Genomic DNA, 21,260 nt, shown 5'->3' with positions numbered 1-21,260 from the left:
ACGTCTTCCACAACCTTAACTTTAGATATTGTATTTGTTAGGGTTTCATGCTTCCCCCATGAACCATGGACCTTGCCGTTGGTGGGGAGGCTTGCGTGCCTCAGCGATACAGATGGCCGTACCGTAGGTGCAACCACAACGGAGGGGTATCTGTTGAGAGGCCAGACAAACATGTGGTTCCTGAAGAGGGGCAGCAGCCTTTTCAGTAGTTGCAGGGGCAACAGTCTGGATGATTGACTGATCTGGCCTTGTAACATTAACCAAAATGGCCTTGCTGTGCTGGTACTGCGAACGGCTGAAAGCAAGGGGAAACTACAGCCATAATTTTTCCCGAGGACATGAAGCTTTACTGTATGATTAAATGATGATGGCGTCCTCTTGGGTAAAATATTCTGGAGGTAAAATAGTCCCCCATTCGGATCTCCGGGCGGGGACTACTTAAGAGGACGTCGTTATCAGGAGAAAGAAAACTGGCATTCTACGGATCGGAGCGTGGAATGTCAGATCCCTTAATCGGGCAGGTAGGTTAGAAAATTTAAAAAGGGGAAATGGATAGGTTAAAGTTAGATATAGTGGAAATTAGTGAAGTTCGGTGGCAGGAGGAACAAGACTTTTGGTCAGGTGATTACAGGGTTATAAATACAAAATCAAATAGGGGTAATGCAGGAGTAGGTTTAATAATGAATAAAAAAATAGGAGTGCGGGTTAGCTACTACAAACAGCATAGTGAACGCATTATTGTGGCCAAGATAGACACAAAGCATATGCCTACTACAGTATTACAAGTTTATATGCCAACTAGCTCTGCAGATGATGAAGAAATTGATGAAATGTATGACGAGATAAAAGAAATTATTCAGGTAGTGAAGGGAGACGAAAATTTAATAGTCATGGGTGACTGGAATTCGTCAGTAGGAAAAGGGAGAGAAGGAAACATAGTAGGTGAATATGGATTGGGCCTAAGAAATGAAAGGGGAAGCCGCCTGGTAGAATTTTGCGCAGAGCATAACTTAATCATAGCTAACACTTGGTTCAAGAATCATAAAAGAAGGTTGTATACCTGGAAGAATCCTGGAGATACTAATAGGTATCAGATAGATTATATAATGGTAAGACAGAGATTTAGGAACCAGGTTTTAAATTGTAAGACATTTCCAGGGGCAGATGTGGATTCTGACCACAATCTATTGGTTATGAACTGCAGATTGAAACTGAAGAAACTGCAAAAAGGTGGGAATTTAAGGAGATGGGACCTGGATAAACTGAAAGAACCAGAGGTTGTAGAGAGTTACAGGGAGAGCATAAGGGAACAATTGACAGGAATGGGGGAAAGAAATACAGTAGAAGAAGAATGGGTAGCTCTGAGGGATGAAGTAGTGAAGGCAGCAGAGGATCAAGTAGGTAAAAAGACGAGGGCTAATAGAAATCCTTGGGTAACAGAAGAAATATTGAATTTAATTGATGAAAGGAGAAAATATAAAAATGCAGTAAATGAAGCAGGCAAAAGGGAATACAAACGTCTCAAAAATGAGATCGACAGAAAGTGCAAAATGGCTAAGCAGGGATGGCTAGAGGACAAATGTAAGGATGTAGAGGCTTGTCTCACTAGGGGTAAGATAGATACTGCCTACAGGAAAATTAAAGAGACCTTTGGAGAGAAGAAAACCACTTGTATGAATATCAAGAGCTCAGATGGCAACCCAGTTCTAAGCAAAGAAGGGAAGGCAGAAAGGTGGAAGGAGTATATAGAGGGTTTATACAAGGGCGATGTACTTGAGGACAATATTATGGAAATGGAAGAGGATGTAGATGAAGATGAAATGGGAGATAAGATACTGCGTGAAGAGTTTGACAGAGCACTGAAAGACCTGAGTCGAAACAAGGCCCCGGGAGTAGACAACATTCCATTAGAACTACTGATGGCCTTGGGAGAGCCAGTCCTGACAAAACTCTACCATCTGGTGAGCAAGATGTATTAGACAGGCGAAATACCCTCAGACCAAGAAGAATATCATAATTCCACTACCAAAGAAAGCAGGTGTTGACAGATGTGAAAATTACCGAACTATCAGTTTAATAAGTCACAGCTGCAAAATACTAACGCGAATTCTTTACAGACGAATGGAAAAACTGGTAGAAGCGGACCTCGGGGAAGATCAGTTTGGATTCCGTAGAAATGTTGGAACACGTGAGGCAATACTAATCTTACGACTTATCTTAGAAGAAAGATTAAGAAAAGGCAAACCTATGTTTCTAGCATTTGTAGACTAAGAGAAAGCTTTTGACAACATTAACTGGAATACTCTCTTTCAAATTCTGAAGGTGGCAGGGGTAAAATACAGGGAGCGAAAGGCTATTTACAATTTGTACAGAAACCAAATGACAGTTATAAGAGTCGAGGGGCATGAAAGGGAAGCAGTGGTGGGGAAAGGAGTGAGACAGGGTTGTAGCCTCTCCCCGATGTTATTCAATCTGTATATTGAGCAAGCAGTAAAGGAAACAAAAGAAAAATTCGGAGTAGATATTAAAATTCATGGAGAAGAAGTAAAAACTTCGAGGTTCGCCGATGACATTGTAATTCTGTCAGAGACAGCAAAGGACTTGGAAGAGCAGTTGAACGGAATGGACAGTGTCTTGAGAGGAGGATATAAGATGAACATCAACAAAAGCAAAACGAGGATAATGGAATGTAGTCAAATTAAATCGGGTGATGCTGAGGGGATTAGATTAGGAAATGAGACACTTAAAGTAGTAAAGGAGTTTTGCTATTTAGGGAGTAAAATAACTGATGATGGTAGAAGTAGAGAGGATATAAAATGTAGACTGGCAATGGCAAGGAAATCGTTTCTGAAGAAGAGAAATTTGTTAACATCAAGTATAGATTTAAGTGTCAGGAAGTCGTTTCTGAAAGTATTTGTATGGAGTGTAGCCATGTATGGAAGTGAAACATGGACGATAACCAGTTTGGAAAAGAAGAGAATAGAAGCTTTCCAAATGTGGTGCTACAGAAGAATGCTGAAGATAAGGTGGGTCGATCACGTAACTAATGAGGAGGTATTGAATAGGATTGGGGAGAAGAGAAGTTTGTGGCACAACTTGACTAGAAGAAGGGATTGGTTGGTAGGACATGTTTTGAGGCATCAAGGGATCACAAATTTAGCATTGGAGGGCAGCGTGGAGGGTAAAAATCGTAGAGGGAGACCAAGAGATCAATACACTAAGCAGATTCAGAAGGATGTAGGTTGCAGTAGGTACTGAGAGATGAAGAAGCTTGCACAGGATAGAGTAGCATGGAGAGCTGCATCAAACCAGTCTCAGGACTGAAGACCACAACAACAACAGGGTTTCATGAATTAAGTTTGCTTTAAATTCAAATTCTCTAATGATTTATTTACTGTTTTTCTGCACATCAAATTAAATGTTTTTTTTAAATAAATAAATGATACTTCTACAGATTTGCTGGTTAAAGTTTTGCATTGAATTATTGCTTTTAAGTTGAAAATCTGTTGTGTGCAGGATCTTCCCTTTCAAAAACTGCCCTGATATTCTCCCAGTGTTTGAAGTTTCTTCCATCCTATTAAAGAGAATTTTTGAGAATATCATTCTGCCACTGGCAGAAGTTACACTGCCCTGTAATTGCTGACATTTCGTTTGTCTCCTTTTTTTACATAGCATGTGGATTAATGCTATTTCCATTCTTCTGGAACTTTGTTTTCCAAATGTTGTCAAAAAGTAAGTGTAGGTCACTCTAATCTTTGTTTCTGACCATTTCAATACATCTGCTGTAATGAAGTCTCCACAACTTGATTAGTGGTCTCAATATTTTCTGGTATTTATGGAACCTCTTCTTTAATCCTATTTTTCACCATTTTCCTCTTTGTAAGAAAGGCTTGGTGCCATTACATGTTCAAAAGTTTGGTACAAAATTTCTAGTACTGTTTTTGGTGAAAGTTTCTTTTATTTCTAGAAGTTGTTTTCTGGATTATTTTTTATGTTTCTTTTCTTTGTCGTCTGAACACTTTTTTATTATTATTATATCCTCTATATATGACAATGCATACATAAGATGGCATAGCATGCTGCTTGATGTGCACGGTTCTGAAGGAGACCACTGATGATCATAACCGGTCAGTTGTGAAAACATGAAAGTGATTGTGTATGGAAATAAAATTGTTAAAATATTAAAACTAAACAAGAACATGCTTGAAACTGTAGACAAACATTCATAAAATTAAGGATCATACACTGTTGTAATACATGTTCTTTAAGTTTCATACATTTCTTATTCACTCATTATAATGAGATGGTCAACACTATTTCAAGTAAACCTGTCAGCTTTTTGATAGATTTTGCAATCTTTCTACATGACAAATACAGGGAGAGTACAAAAAGTAACAGGAAATTTCTGATTTCAGTTGTTGTACTAGTCTGATTCGCATGATATGTTTCATTGTTGTATTATGAAACATGGCTGAAAAGTATTTGTACAGTAACAATATTATGAAAAGGAAACGTGCTACTCACCATACAGCATAGACGCTGAGTCGCAGAAAAAAAGATTGTCACAAATTAGCTTTCGGCCACACACACACACACACACACACACACACACACACGCACACGCACACACGCACACACGCACACAGAGAGAGAGAGAGAGAGAGAGAGAGAGAGAGAGAGAGAGAGAGAGAGAGAGAGAGAGAGAACCTGCAGCCTGTGGCTGGCTTCAGTTGCTTTGACAAAGGCCATACTGTCTGAAAGCTAATTTGCGACAATCTTTTTATTGTGCCTATCTGCGATTCAGCATCTCCACTATATGGTGAGTAGCAACTTTCCTTTTCATAATATTGTTATGTTCCATCCTAGATTTTCCATTGTTTGATAAGTGTTTGTACAGTGCTAGCCATACTGGATATTTAGTCTGTTGTCAGTTGCCAAATGGTTACATTTGCTTTTTATAAAAATTGATCAGAGAATTTTTTTTAAATTTTGCTATAACAACAGAATAAAATGCTCCCAAGTTTTATAAATGTTAAATACTGGTTTTCGTGAGACTGCTTGGAATAAAACAAGGGTTTACAAAAGGCATAAGCATGTGAAAGAAAGCTGAATCATGGAAAAAATGGAAGAAATGATTGCTAACTGTGGTGTTGTCCTCTGTTACACACACAACATCTAGCAACCCACACTGAGACTCAACAGCTGGCACTAGCAAGTGCCATATGGATCACCAGACACCAGCTGAATAGCACACCTGCATCCAACGGAAAGCTGAGGCCAGGGAAATGCCTCCATGAAACAAGCGCAGTGGCATCTCTGCACAGCTATTTATATATATCACCAAGTGCCTGGTCTCAGTCTTGTTTTAGATCTTGAGCCAGCTTTGTCAATTCATGTACTACCCATTTCCTGTGTTTCTAGTTATGATTTCCTGGACTTTGACTGCTAATGAGAATTATAGATTGGGCTTTAGTGTGGTATGAGCCGCATCATTATGACTAAAGTAGTTAATGCATCTTGTTGCTGCCACAACACTGAGGAAAGCATTCTAGCTAGAGTAATAAATATCAACGTGTGTTCCATGTGTGTTATCCTGTTTGCTTCACAGTTCCTTCCCCATTGCAGACAAATCCTAGGATACAAAAGCTGACAATGAGGTACTTTCCATCCACACAGAATTTCAGTAAGTCCTGCCATACTGTCTGACAATGAACAGTTTCCATGGACTTATATGATGGTGTGTGTGAGCTGCTTACTTTTGAAGGGACTGTGGAGGGCGATTGGGTCACTGTCTGGTTCTGTTAACATGTGGTTGTGGCCACTGGTCCTCATGGTTAACCGGACACCAGAACTAACTCAGATATTACAGTTACAGGGGCAGCGGAGGTAACAGTTACTCCAGTTATCTCAACTGGTTCAACTCCAATGTACAGTAACAGTATCTCAACAAGCAATGTCAATGTCAGCATACAAATTCAGAGAATTTGACAGTCAACAGGAAGATGGTCCAAGTACCATGCACAACTGAAGGCACACTTTGTTGTGCACAATGTTACAGGTACAGATTGTATAGTAAATTTTCTCTAAACTGCAGATATCAATGTGTATCACTTGCATTCCAAGCATTTCTTAGATTCTCATTTGTAAACTGACTATGAATGGCTAGTGGATAAGATTAATGCCTATTTTGAGGCACAAATTCTTATGGTATTGTTAGATACAAGTTTTTCCATATGCGGAAGCAACTGCACCAGTCACACTGATAGAGGACAGCACAGCTTAGTGGCCTGATGCAGTACTTTTTGACAGTCTTCAGGTGATGCTATGTCACAAGATTCCATCATGCAAAATGTGTTGGATGCTAGAATTCGAGCAGACTTTCTAAACTTGCCAGATCCTAGCCAAGAAAAAGTGCTTAAAATCCTAGAGCTGCATGATACTTTTGACAGTGAAGAGGTAGATTTGAACAATCTGGCTATTTCTGCCATTAAGTGTAATGGTACCCATCTATGTCTGCAGCACCCCAATACAATGTGGCAAGCCAGGAGCAGTTCTCATCATTGTTAGCCATGCAGTCAGCATGCTACTGCAACAGGATGCACTGTTAGGTCTTGTCCACAGTGCGTCATTACATATGAATGTAATGAGTGCCCTTGCCAGGAATCAAAATATTCTTTCTGTGGGAAGCAAGACAGTCAAAGACAGTCAAATTTTTTGTAAATGTGCAGATTGCTAATGACAGTGTTTGACTGCAGTTGGATACCACCACTTATGTCACATTCCTCAACAGACAGACGTATGCACATGTGTACCCCCTGGGAAACACCTTGGCAAAGCAGGTTGGCACTACTCCCACAACCTACCTCTTGGGCAGCACAGCCTATATGTCAAAGGCTTGGAAATCTTTCCTGCCATGGCATGCTGGCTGCCGTGCCAAGCAGGCCGATACTATTCCAACACAATAAGCCTGTTGTACTGGGCAGCCTACACATTGGAGGCTGGAAAACTGTCTCCTGCCCCTAATATGCAGGCTGCTCTGCAACACATCTGTCATGCTGGGCTGCCTGTATGGCAGGGGCTGGAAAAAAAATCCTTGCACTTGGCAAATACTGAAGCTAGAGTGTTATAAATCACACTCTGTTGGTCTTCTCAGGGTATAGAGTTTGTGTGTCAAATATGGTTCACATCAGTCCAGATTCATGTGACAGTACAAATACTGTTGGCATAGACTCCGTTGATATGTTTAGACTCCATATTCAGAATAATGTCCCACAAATGAGCTCTTCTGTTCCCCGTGATAGTGTCAGGAAACTAAATAAGAGATATGGCTGCTTATTTCAGGAATATGCAGGTGAAGCAGACAGTTTAGTGGCCCACATTACACACTGAAAGACAATGTAAGACTCAGATTTCATGGGCTAAGCCTATTCCTCACGCAATGCATGATAAAATGGTGACTGAAGTGCAAGAATAGCAAGATGGTGGGGTGATTACCCCTGTTTCTGTAAGTGAATGGGCATAACTCATTGTGATTGTTAAAAAAAACAATCAGGCAGGTTGCATCATTGTGTAGATTTTAATCCAGAGATGGCAGTAGATTCCTTTCCGTTCCCGAGGCCTGACAAATTAGGTGCCAATTGGTTCTTTTCTAAGACTGATTTACAAGGTGCTTGCCTGCAATTGCCATTAGAAGCCCAGTCCATACACTTTGTCATAAATGTCCATATGGGGTTGTTTCACATTCAACAACTGCCTTTCAGCTGCCACCAGAGATATTCCGAAGTTTCTTGGAACAGCTTACTGCAACTGTACCGTCCTGCATCAATTAACTGGATGACATTGTGGTTTTCAGGATGTACTCCCACTAACATTTGGCAAATCTTTAGCGTCTTTTCCAAGAACTTAAAGATACCAGCCTGGAGTGTAACAGAGATAGGTGTTCCTTTTTCTGGTGCAAATACAGTAGTTAGGGCATATTACCAACACTCATGGCATCCACCCTTCACAGTCACATAGATCTACTATAATGGATCTCCAGCCCTTCACAATGTTATCAAGATACCTAACATAGTGCAAATTATTCTTGTTGTGGGAGTCCTACAGCTGACACCACATCCCATCTCTCTCTCTTCAAACATCAAGATTTCGTCTTTCTTCCTCATCCTCTTCTATTCCTCTTCTCTCCACCGCTCCTCAGATACCACTTAGCCACACTTTCCATGGTCTTCCTCTTCTTCTCCCTTCAGGAGGTTGCCATGAAAATACTCTCTTGGACATTGTCTTCATCCATTATTTTGAAATGCCCAGACCATCATAGCTGTCTGTCTTCTGCTCTAGCCACAACACTATGAATGTCTCCTTTTTCTTATGTCCTCATTTCTTACATAATCATGTTGAGAAATTCTACATGATTTTCTGAAGTGGTCCACTTCTAAAGCTCTAAGTCTCTCTATTTCTTTCTTTGAGTTCCCAGGACTCACTACCATAGCTTGCTATTGATTCCATGGACAATTTGTATAAACGCATTTTAACATCTAAACTCATTTTTGAGGACCCAACTACTGGATTTAATTTTTGGATAGCCACTCTTTCCTGACCCATCCATTGTTAGATATCTCTGTCACATCTTCCACCATGTGATATGATGTTACCCAGGTACTTTAACTCTTTACACAATTTAATAAGACGTCATCATCCAAGTTACTTCCCTTTCTCCCCAATATAAACATCTGTCTTCTCAAAACTAATTTTCAAACCCCACTTTTATACTCTTCCAACAACTTCCTAAGTGAATAAGATACGTCTGGTATTTTTATCATCATCCTCTATAATGACCTGATCATCAGTATAAGAAAGTGTAGTTCTCTAACTCAATCTTGCACTTTCTACACCACAGATCCAGTGCCTTCTGCACATCTTTAACAAGAGAGTGGAAGACAGACAGCAGCCTTGCTTCAGTCCTTTGGTTATTCTGAGGGCCTCTCTAGAAATTTCTTTCCCCACTTTATTGATACATTCTGCTGACTTGTAGAAGTTGATGATGCTTCTTACATAAATTTTTGGCAGTTCCCCTGACCACACAACTTTGAACAACAGCTTTAGTGGCATTGTGTCATGTGCTTTCTCAAGATGGGTGAGAACCGAATAACTGCTTAAATTCCTTTCCAGTCACTTCTCCATGATCTGTATTCAGGTAATGATGTTACCTACAAACCACCAGCCTGTTCTGAAACCATTTTGTTCTTCCACTTCATTTACAAACTTCTCCATTCATGATTTGGTGCAACAAACTTTGTTGCTACTTTTCTTTTATATAAGGGGCTTCAATATGGTAAGTTCCACTCTGCTTGAATTCCCTCCCCCCTCCCCCTCAATACCACATACATTTATAAAATACACTGAAGCTCCAAAAAAACTGGTATAGGTATGCGTATTCAAAGAGAGAGATATGTAAACAGGCAGAATACGGTGCTGCAGTCAGCAATGCCTATATAAGACACCAAGTGTCTCGCGCAGTTGTTAGATTGGTTACTGCTGCTACAATGGCAGGTTATCAAGATTTAAGCGAGTTTGAACATGGTGTTACGGTCTCCACACGAGCGATGGGACACAACATCTCGGAAGTAGCAATTAGGTGCGGATTTTCCTGAATGACCATTTTACGAGTGTACCATGAAACCAGGAGTCCAGTAAAACATCAGATCTTCGACATTGCTGTGGTTGAAAAAAGATCCTGCAAGAACAGGACCAAGAGAATCATTCCAGGGGACAGAAGTGCAACCCTTCTGCAAATTGCTGCAGATTGCTGGGCCATCAACAAGTGTTACCATGCAAACCATTCAACAAAACATCATTGAAATGGGCTTTTGGAGCCAAAGGTCCACTCGTGTACCCTTGATGACTGCACAAAACAATGCTTTACGCCTCACCTCGGCCCATCAACACCAAATTTGGGCTATTGATTACAGGAAACATGTTGCCTGGTCAGACGAGTCTTGTTTCAAATTGTATAGCGTGGATGGACGTGTATGGATTTGGAGACAACTACATGAATCCACAGACCCTGCATGTCAGCAGGGGACTGTTCAAGCTGGAGGAGGCTCTGTAATCGTGTGGGGCATATGGAGTTGGAGTGATTTGGGACCCCCGATACATCTAGAGAGGACTCTTCCACGTGACACATACATAAGCACCCTGTCTGATCTGCATCCATTCATGCCCATTGTGCATTCCAACTGACTTGGGCCAATCCAACAGGGCAATGCGACACCCCACATGTCCAGAATTGCTACAGAGTGGCTCCAGGAACACTCTTCTGGGTTTAAACACTTCTGCTGCCCACCAAACTCCCCAGACCTGAACATTATTGAGCATATCTGGAATGTCTTGCAACAAGCTGTTCAGAAAAGATCACCGCCGTATTTATGGACAGCCCTACAGGATTCATGTTGTCAATTCCCTCCAGCACTACTTCAGACAGTCAAGTCCATGCCACATCATGTTGCAGTACTTCTGCATGCTCGCAGGGGCACTACATGATATTAGGCAGGTGTACCAGTTTCTTTGGCTCTTCAGCTTAACTTGCTTCAATATTCATACAGAATGCTTGGGATATACCTCATGAACTCTAACAGTACATTTCTAGGCACTGGTGATTTCCCAATTTTCAGATGTGTAGCCACCTTCTGAACTGCTTTCCTAGTTATTTTCTTACCTCTTCATCCTCCACATTCTCCCGTATCTCTCACTTTATTTCCTTTTACTCTGTCCTGTCTTATGTCAGCAAGCCTTTAAAATGCATCTCCCACTCGACCCAGCTGATATTCATCATGTTTCCCTTTGGTTTTATAACACATCTCTTACACTTAACATGGTCACTTTGTCCCCATTTACAACAGTCGTATACATAAATTTCAGAACTATCACTGTTTCTAAGAAAATATAGCAGATATGTAGAGTGGATGCCATTCAGTAAAAGGTCTGCTGAACATTTTTTAGCAGGCATATGGAGACTATATCACATTCTCTTCATGTTATCCACAGTTTTATAATAAAATTGTAATCTTTTCAGGGCAATGGTCAGTAGAGAATGATTACCTAACTTGATGATGAATTATCTCTCAATACACAGCATGATTATTTTCCAGTACATCTGTTAATTAAACCACAGTGAAAAATTAAGATCCTGCATTGTAAAAACTATCTGACAATAGTGACTAGCTGAAACGATATTTTATTTGCATGAACTATCAGAGCCCACTCTTTTCTGAGTTCAAATGAAGCCTAATATTTCAAATGAAATGCTATATAAGTACTCCAGAATAATCACCACCATTGTTTTTATCACAAAAGTTACCACTACTGAACTCAGTAATGTAGGAACTGAAATTAAAAGTCCTCAAAAGGAACAAAAATACTCTACTAATCTTCATGATAAAATCTTTAATTTTATCACTCATGGGGATGGAAGCTAATCAGTCTTGATCTTGTATAGTGAACTATCCTAGAAGTCACATCAGATGATTCCAGAATGTAGTAAAACAAACCATAATTATGTAATATTTCACATATAAGAACAACACAACACACAAGTGGCAGATAAGAGTGCACAATTTCACAATTTTATTAGGAAAGGAAACCATCTAGTAAATTCTTATAAACCCAACGTGGGAATATACTACATGAATCATGTGTGTTACAAATCATGGAATGATAAAGAATTTAAATTACTTAATGACTATGTGGAAAGAGGCATCTCAAAGTGCCCACACCAACTGCTATATCTTGAATACCCTAAGTATAATACCCTTCTCAGTTTCCATGAAAAAGGAAAAATTCCATTCTTGATACCACTGCATAGTAGTACATTTCTAAAAGCTAACTTTGGTATGTGTAACTTTGTTATGTTGTAAAAATTATATTAAACCAAGAAGTGCTCAAACTGATTACAATTCAAACCTTCACCCACAACGTATTTAGAATACTGACAAATTTTGCTCCTGCTGAGACATGAATTGTATAGGATCTGTTCGCTGACACTCCACCACCATCGTTACTGAATAAAGAGGCTCCTCGAATGTGGTATTAGGGTGGGGGTTGGGAGGGGGTGGGAGTTGTGGCTGGGGGGGGGGGGGGGGGGGGGGCGCGCTTGATCACCTTTTCAACACACTGACACAAAATTGTTCCTCATGATTAATCCTTCCACCCGAACTGAAATGTAGAAAATTCTATAAGCCCTACACCTCTAATAAGGTCTTGCATGCCTCCATTGCATATCTCATACCTGCTCACCCACACATCCCTACTTTCTACTTAGAACCTAAAATACAAACCTGGCTATCTCATTGGACCAAGCCTCAAAGTTCCAAACAAACACACCTCAGTCCTCATACACTAAAATCTCAAACACATAACAAGTAGCCCCCCAAAACCCCACCCACACCACATAAAAGATGTTGTGTCTAGAAAAGACAGCCTAGACACAATGAGAGGAAGCCGAAAGGCACGCGCTTAAACTCACGCAGGCTGGCGTGAGGTCTGAAACAGGATACGTAATGAATGCTATAAAGAAAAGTACGTAGCTTCTGGAATACTTAACTTTAATCCACAATTGGTGAACATTGGTCTTGTTGATACAGTATTATAGTCTCAATATAACTTGGTGATGGCGCCTTGCTAGGTCGTAGCAATTGACTTAGCTGAAGGCTATGCTAACTATCATCTCGGCAAATGAGAGCGTATTTGTCAGTGTGGCGTCGCTAGCAAAGTCGGCTGTACAACTGGGGCGAGTGCCAGGACGTCTCTCTAGACCTTCCGTGTGGTGGCGCTCGGTCTGCTATCACTGACAGTGGCGACACGCGTGTCTGACGTATACTAATGGACCGCGGCCGATTTAAAGGCTACCACCTAGCAAGTGTGGTGTCTGGCGGTGACACCACAAAAGACACCAACCACTTCCCATAACAACCCAAATCCCTTAACAGCCCTCTTCCTCTCAAAGTCCTCTTTGTACCTATCCATGCACTCCTAGCTTTATATTAACAACCCACATGCACACAGTCTGTTAGCCCTTTAACATGACCTCTTCCAACACCCATCAGAAACTCTCCCAGAAACCTCACGCACTGTCACTATCAAACTTCTTCGTTGTCCTTAAGCACTTCACCTTTGAGATCTGAGTGACAAACAAATCTGGGTGACTCCAAAGGGAACGAGGAATGTCCACTCCATCTTATACCAGGCTATCCATGGGTTGCATGACTGACATTCCTCAACTAACACAAGTCGTGTGCACTGCCTTAGTACAGATTAACTGATTGTATTTTTGTGATCTGGACTCCTGCAGAAGTACAATGGTCTATTTCCCACAACAGCTTAACTCCTATTCAACTTAAATTCACTTGTTTCTTCTCCACATCCAAAGCAAACTTCCGAGATTTTGACAGCCATCCCAGAGTCTCCTGTACCAATCTCAGCCTCTGTCAAATCAAGCAACAAGAAACAATCTCTCCAATTCAACAGCTGTCATTCCTTATATGTCAAACACTGCCCATCCTACTCACTAGGCATTCATGGTAATTTTATCTGCTCCAGCATCAAATTCCTTAATACTGACATTTGACCACCACAGCTGCCCTTTAAAACAAGAGCTGCACCCCCATCACCACTTCTTACTATCCACGGTCTCTAACAGTTAATTAGAATACCGATTTTTCTCAAATTAAGCCATAAAACGAGATCATCTCTCCCCAATATTTCCCACATGCCATTCCCCATCACATTGTCCCACTCCAGAACTCTGAAATGCCTTAAACTACATGAAATTCCCAGGTTCCTATCCCTGCAATCATTCATGCTGTCAAATCTGTCCCAAGCATCCATCCACTACCACTTATTCCATCCCCACCATTGGTAAATACAATATTAAAGACACAACAACACATGAATACATTCATGTTTATCAACTGACATGTTCACAGCACAGCTTTTATATATCACACACAGAAATGACAAACCTCAAATGAACTTAATGCACGAATGGATACAGGGTAACTGTCTGCCTTGGGGACATCCATTGCTCAATCACTAAGCATGACTCAAGAAAAATGAATGCCTGTTACACCACATGGGATTTCCAACTATTTCCATTTTATCATATCATCTCTGAACTGAAACACTATTAGTGTTTACTAATGTACTAATTTGATTTCTTTCATCTCCGATTCCTCGTCCTCACTGGTCCCTTTCAGCTCCACATCTGAGTGACCTGCCCTGCCCCCCCCCTCCCCCCTTTTCCTTCCTTCTTCCAAGTTTCACCAATCAATGCCTCTTTTTTCCCCAATGAACAAAGATGAAGAACTGAAAGCCAGGCTATCAATTTTCTGCTTTGATACTATTGGCAGTATGAGGAACTGCACCATATGTAGGTAAATACTGGCTATCGTTCCTTCTCTTTGTAATTTTAACATTATCAGTATAATTGCAATATGATAGAATTTTACTCCTGTTTCAACTCTAACATTACAAAGCATTGGTTTTTGAAGGGTCTTTCATATGGAATAATGTGCCTGCCCATGAAACCAAAACCATTTCAGGCTACACAGAGTTTTAAAGTATGGAATATTGTAATAATGTTACCAAGAACTTCAATATCTTTTCTTCATACACGTCATATACAAAGTTACAGTTTGCTCTAATCCCTCTCATTTACACAATGTCCTTTCCAAGCTATTACAATACTACATTATATTGGCTCACAATTCCAAGTATGTCATTTCAGATATTTTGAGGCAGATGTACCCACATGTTGGGTTTATGAACAATATAGTTCAGGTTACAGGCTCACAACACATTCTGAATAACCATTCTGGTATAAATAAGAAAAGAATTACTGCAATGTGTACTAGAGGCTATTCAAACGAGTGGATTGCACAGGAGTTCGCGTTATTTAATATTGTCCTTACTAGCAATAAAGATAATTGTGAAAAATGAGTGTGGAACAAATCCTACAAATACAGTAACTTGTAGGTAGTCAGGACAACTATGCTACATGAGAGTTTGATGTGCAAGCATAGTTACACTAGGATGATTTAAGAGACATAGTGAATGATACAATGAAGCCCACTAGGCAAAATTATGGAAATACGGATGGAAAGACAAGATCAAAGTTGATATTATTGGCTGACCCAGTGATCTATGAACAAACAGAGAAAGCTGTGACGGCAAAATAAGTATGCAATAAGGAGCACATTTGAAGATGGAGGTCTTACAAGGAAAGTATGATTACCCCATGAGCTTATAACCTCTCAACTGAATAAGTGCTAGAATGTGGACAAGTACATCAAAAAATAATATCTACATCAAATTGACTAAGGAGCACTCAGACAGTCCTGATGAATGGGTTGACACATTACTGCTAGCACGACTGTCCAAAAAATATGCACTCACGAGTATAGGGTTAGAAAGCTTGATAACAGGAGACAGCACAAAAGTAATGATTCTGCAGGATGTCAAAAGAGCATCAGATAGCTATACTCTGCAAAAGGAGACAGCTTCAGCACTTTAAGTATAAAAAGAAGAAACCAGTGAAGTGCTACAAGTGTCAGAGGATGTGTCACTTTGCATCCTTACACAGCAAAAGGCTTCGTACAAAGGAAAAATATATGTTGCAAATAGCCCAAGAGAAAAGTACTACTAACTGAGGGAAGGCATTTTACATCTATCAATGTCTTTGAGAAAATGGGTAATAAAGAACCAGAATGGATATTAGATTCGAGAGCATCAGTGCATATTATTAGAGGTACGAAAGCTCTTGACATGGCTGCCAACTGTTTTATCATAACTGTTATGGATTAATCACCTTAATTACAGAGTTATGGGAAGTTACTAAAAAATTACAGAAATAGACATTTCATAATTTGATGTTTAAAAAAAATGAAAAAGGTAATGTTTACATTTCACTAATCATATGCTACTAAAATGTTTTATAGATTTTACTGATTTCCTTCCTGAGTACATAGTAAACCTGTCTATGAATGATTTCAGATAGTAATAAACCTGCTTTTGAACCAAGTGATGTCCCAAGGTTTACGACATTTGTCTAAAACCTGTTGCATTTTTTATAACCGGACGACATCACAAGATGCACATTTCACCCATTTATCCATACCTATTAATACACACCACACTGACACTATCTTAGTAATGGCCATCATCTCTAATTTTTTTAAATTGTGCTGGGAGTAATTTTGTGACAATCTGTAATTGGTGGATTTATTTGTCTTTTTAGAATTCAAAACAATGTTAGCTGCAAAGGATTTTGTTTAGCTATTTTGCCAAAAATGCAAGGAATTAGATGTTTTCTTGCTCCTTTGGAAGTTGTTAATAGTTTCTCTAACAAGCCTGGCACAAATGATACTGCAAGATTAAACAGTGCAAATGATAAATAGACAAAGTGAAAAAGATAATACAGTGGAAACTTCTGTACCACTAGTCATGGATTGTAGTAAGAAGGAACATGAAAAATTGTAAGTGAAAAACAATCACAATAAATAAAAGTTCTGTAAAAGAATGCCTAAGTATTTTAGCAAATTCAGATAGTAATGTTGCAAAACACCAAAGTGAAATGAAATGTCGTGTGGCTAAGGCCTCCCATCGGGTAGACTGTTCGCCAGGTGCAGGTCTTTTGAGTTGACGCCACTTTGGCGACCTGCGCGTCGATGGGGATGAAATGATGATGATTAGGACAACACAACACCCCGTCCCTGAGCGGAGAAAATCTCCAACCCAGCCGGAAATCGATCCCGGGCCCTTAGGATTGACAGTCTGTCGCGCTGACCACTCAGCTACCGGGGGGCGGACAAACACCAAAGTGTTAATACAGTGACTGTCAGTGTAATTAAAAAGTGCAAGTAAACAGGAATTTAGGAACAGTATAGTACAGAATGCTGATGTTTGATAAAATGTCCAACATGTATTCTGTACAGTGTGTTATGAGACATTTCTATAAAGCATGTTGGTTGTGATGACTGCCATCATCATTTTTTGTCTTAAGGCCATGTGGACCTATAAACCCTTAAGCCTTCAAATACATCATTGTCAGCATTTGGAATAAAACCTGATGAGGAAGATCCTGAAATGCTTTTTGGTTCATTTATTCCTTGCCAATTTCTTGTGCAGATCATACTTCACAGCTGTTCAGAAAGTGTTTCCCCCAATTCTCAGACTGGTAAAAAAGTCATGGTAGAAATAAAACAGCTTAATTAGAGCGCACCTTCGCACTCTATCTGCTTGTTGGAATATAGCAGCAGAACATTTAAAAGTCAACCCTTCTTCTCTTGTAATAAATGGTAGAACAGACATTAAAAATGTTAAACGGTATCCAACTACCATTACTTTTATGTTAAACAAGCAAAAATGTGCAACACAATTCTGGCAAAGGAAGTTTTACTCTCTTTAAGTGACAAGCTGCTATGAAAGGAATTCCATGAAAAAATTGCATCTCATTTGCATGAGGTAATGCAAATACAATGTCAAGAAACATAAAGGGAGTTGCTGTTTTTCTTTTCTTTTTTTTTTTTTTTTGTGGAAGTTCAACACCACACAAAAATAAAAGCTTGTTCCTGCTAGTAGCTTCATTTAGCTTCACAAACAGGTGCAAAAAGCCTCAAATATTTTTATGCTGAAGAATTTGCAATGGGCATTTACTACTTTTTCCAAAAAAGTTCAAAAGGTAATCTACTTTTAAACTTCACCAAAATATATATACAGGGTGTTACAAAAAGATACGGCCAAACTTTCAGGAAACATTCCTCACACACAAAGAAAGAAAATATGATATGTGGTCATGTGTCCGAAAACGCTTACTTTCCATGTTAGAGCTCATTTTATTACTTCTCTTCAAATCACATTAATCATGGAATGGAAACACACAGCAACAGAACGTACCAGCGTGACTTCGAACACTTTGTTACAGGAAATGTTCAAAATGTTCTCCGTTAGCGAGTAAACATGCATCCACCCTCCATCGCATGGAATCCCTGATGCGCTGATGCAGCCCTGGAGAATGGCGTATTGTATCACAGCTGTCCACAATACAAGCACGAAGAGTCTCTACATTTGGTACCGGGGTTGGGTAGACAAGAGCTTTCAAATGCCCCCATAAATGAAAGTCAAGAGGGTTGAGGTCAGGAGAGCGTGGAGGCCATGGAATTGGTCCGCCTCTACCAATCCATCGGTCACCAAATCTGTTGTTGAGAAGCGTACGAACACTTTGACTGAAATGTGCAGGAGCTCCATCGTGCATGAACCACATGTTGTGTCGTACTTGTAAAGGCACATGTTCTAGCAGCACAGGTAGAATATCCCGTATGGAATCATGATAACATGCTCCATTGAGCGTAGGTGGAAGAACATACTGACGAAACTAAAATGAGCTCTAACATGGAAATTAAGCATTTCCGGACACATGTCCACATAACATCTTTTCTTTATTTGTGTGTGAGGAATGTTTCCTGAAAGTTTGGCCATACCTTTTTGTAACACCCTGTTTAGCACTAAACTCCATTAAATACTGAAGTATGTATGTATGACATGGCTTTCTTTGCTCCAATCAATAGAATAACTGAACAGTGGAAACCCCTGGAAAATTTTTCAGTGAGGAAGCTACAAACAAATATGAATAACTCTCACTTGACTAGAGTACACCCTCTTCTAAATGATTCAGTTCCTAAGCTATATATTCTTTTTATTTTGCTTCTTACTATTTACCAAATCAAGTGGACTTCTCTGGAACAAACAGCCAGTAACTCAAACTTCAGCGCACCCTAAACACCTTATTTACAGATGTATAATAGAGGGAAACATTCCAAGTGGGAAAAATATATCTAAAAACAAAGATGATGTGACTTACCGAACGAAAATGCTGGCAGGTCGATAGACACACAAACAAACACAAACATACACACGAAATTCACGCTTTCACAACAAACTGTTGCTTCATCAGGAAAGAAGGAAGGAGAGGGAAAGACGAAAGGATGTGGGTTTTAAGGGAGAGGGTAAGGAGTCATTCCAATCCCGGGAGCGGAAAGACTTACCTTGGGGGAAAAAAAGGACAGGTATACACTCGCGCACACACACGCACACATATCCATCCGCACATACACAGACACAAGCAGACATTTGTAAAGGCAAAGAGTTTGGGCAGAGATGTCAGTCGAGGTGGAAGTAGAGGTAAAGATGTTGTTGAAAGACAGGTGAGGTATGAGCGGCGGCAAATTGAAGTTAGCGGAGATTGTGGCCTGGCGGATAACGAGAAGAGAGGATATACTGAAGGGCAAGTTCCCATCTCCGGAGTTCTGACAGGTTGGTGTTAGTGGGAAGTATCCAGATAACCCGGACGGTGTAACACTGTGCCAAGATGTGCTGGCCGTGCACCAAGGCATGTTTAGCCACAGGGTGATCCTCATTACCAACAAACACTGTCTGCCTGTGTCCATTCATGCGAATGGACAGTTTGTTGCTGGTCATTCCCACATAGAAAGCTTCACAGTGTAGGCAGGTCAGTTGGTAAATCACATGGGTGCTTTCACACATGGCTCTGCCTTTGATCGTGTACACCTTCCGGGTTACAGGACTGGAGTAGATGGTGGTGGGAGGGTGCATGGGACAGGTTTTACACCGGGGGTGGTTACAAGGGTAGGAGCCAGAGGGTAGGGAAGGTGGTTTGGGGATTTCATAGGGATGAACTAAGAGGTTACGAAGGTTAGGTGGACGGCGGAAAGACACTCTTGGTGGAGTGGGGAGGATTTCATGAAGGATGGATCTCATTTCAGGGCAGGATTTGAGGAAGTCGTATCCCTGCTGGAGAGCCACATTCAGAGTCTGACCCAGTCCCGGAAAGTATCCTGTCACAAGTGGGGCACTTTTGTGGTTCTTCTGTGGAAGGTTCTGGGTTTGAGGGGATGAGGAAGTGGCTCTGGTTATTTGTTTCTGTACCAGGTCGGGAGGGTAGTTGCGGGATGTGAAAGCTGTTTTCAGGTTGTTGGTGTAATGGTTTAGCGATTTCAGATTGGAGCAGATTCGTTTGCCACGGAGACCTAGGCTGTAGGGAAGGGACCGTTTGATGTGGAATGGGTGGCAGCTGTCAAAATGGAGGTACTGTTGCTTGTTGGTGGGTTTGATGTGGACGGACGTGTGAAGCTGGCCATTGGACAGGTGGAGACAAACACCCCGCACCCGTACCTTCTTCCTAAAATTCACAAACCCAATCATCCCGGCCGTCCCATTGTAGTTGGCTACCAAGCCCCCACAGAACGTATCTCTGCCTACGTAGATCAACACCTTCAACCCATTACATGCAGTCTCCCATCCTTCATCAAAGACACCAACCACTTTCTCGAACGCCTGGAATCCCTACCCAGTCTGTTACCCCCGGAAACCATCCTTGTAACCATTGATGCCATTTCCTTATACACAAATATTCCGCATGTCCAGGGCCTCGCTGCGATGGAGCACTTCCTTTCACGCCGATCACCTGCCACCCTACCAAAAACCTCTTTCCTCATTACCTTAGCCAGCTTCATCCTGACCCACAACTTCTTCACTTTCGAAGGCCAGACATACCAACAATTAAAGGGAACAGCCATGGGCACCAGGATGGCCCCCTCGTACGCCAACCTATTCATGGGTCGCTTAGAGGAAGCCTTCTTGGTTACCCAGGCCTGCCAACCCAAAGTTTGGTACAGATTTATTGATGACATCATCATGATCTGGACTCACAGTGAAGAAGAACTCCAGCATTTCCTCTCCAACCTCAACTCCTTTGGTTCCATCAGATTCACCTGGTCCTACTCCAAATCCCATGCCACTTTCCTTGACGTTGACCTCCACCTGTCCAATGGCCAGCTTCACACGTCCGTCCACATCAAACCCACCAACAAGCAACAGTAACTCCATTATGACAGCTGCCACCCATTCCACATCAAACAGTCCCTTCCCTACAGCCTAGGTCTTCGTGGCAAACGAATCTGCTCCAGTCCGGAATCCCTGAACCATTACACCCACAACCTGACAACAGCTTTCGCATCTCGCAACTACCCTCCCGACCTGGTACAGAAGCAAATAACCAGAGCCACTTCCTCATCCCCTCAAACCCAGAATCCCCCACAGAAGAACCCCAAAAGTGCCCCACTTGTGACAGGATACTTTCCGGGACTGGACCAGACTCTGGATGTGGCTCTCCAGCAGGGATACGACTTCCT

At 41.0% G+C, this 21,260-nt stretch overlaps 1 protein-coding gene across 2 annotated transcripts in view; it reads right to left on the bottom strand.

Annotated features, from left to right (window-relative positions):
• The window catches only part of LOC126259697 (syntaxin-12-like), a 64,432-nt gene that overhangs the window by 33,540 nt on the left and 9,632 nt on the right, over positions 1-21,260 (bottom strand). The window lies entirely within an intron of this gene.

This window comes from Schistocerca nitens, chromosome 5 (assembly GCF_023898315.1).
Source record: "Schistocerca nitens isolate TAMUIC-IGC-003100 chromosome 5, iqSchNite1.1, whole genome shotgun sequence".
In the NCBI taxonomy this organism is placed as follows: Eukaryota; Metazoa; Arthropoda; class Insecta; order Orthoptera; family Acrididae; genus Schistocerca; species Schistocerca nitens.
The sequence above is the reverse complement of the archived record's forward strand: the minus strand, read 5'-3'. Positions and strand labels throughout refer to the sequence as shown.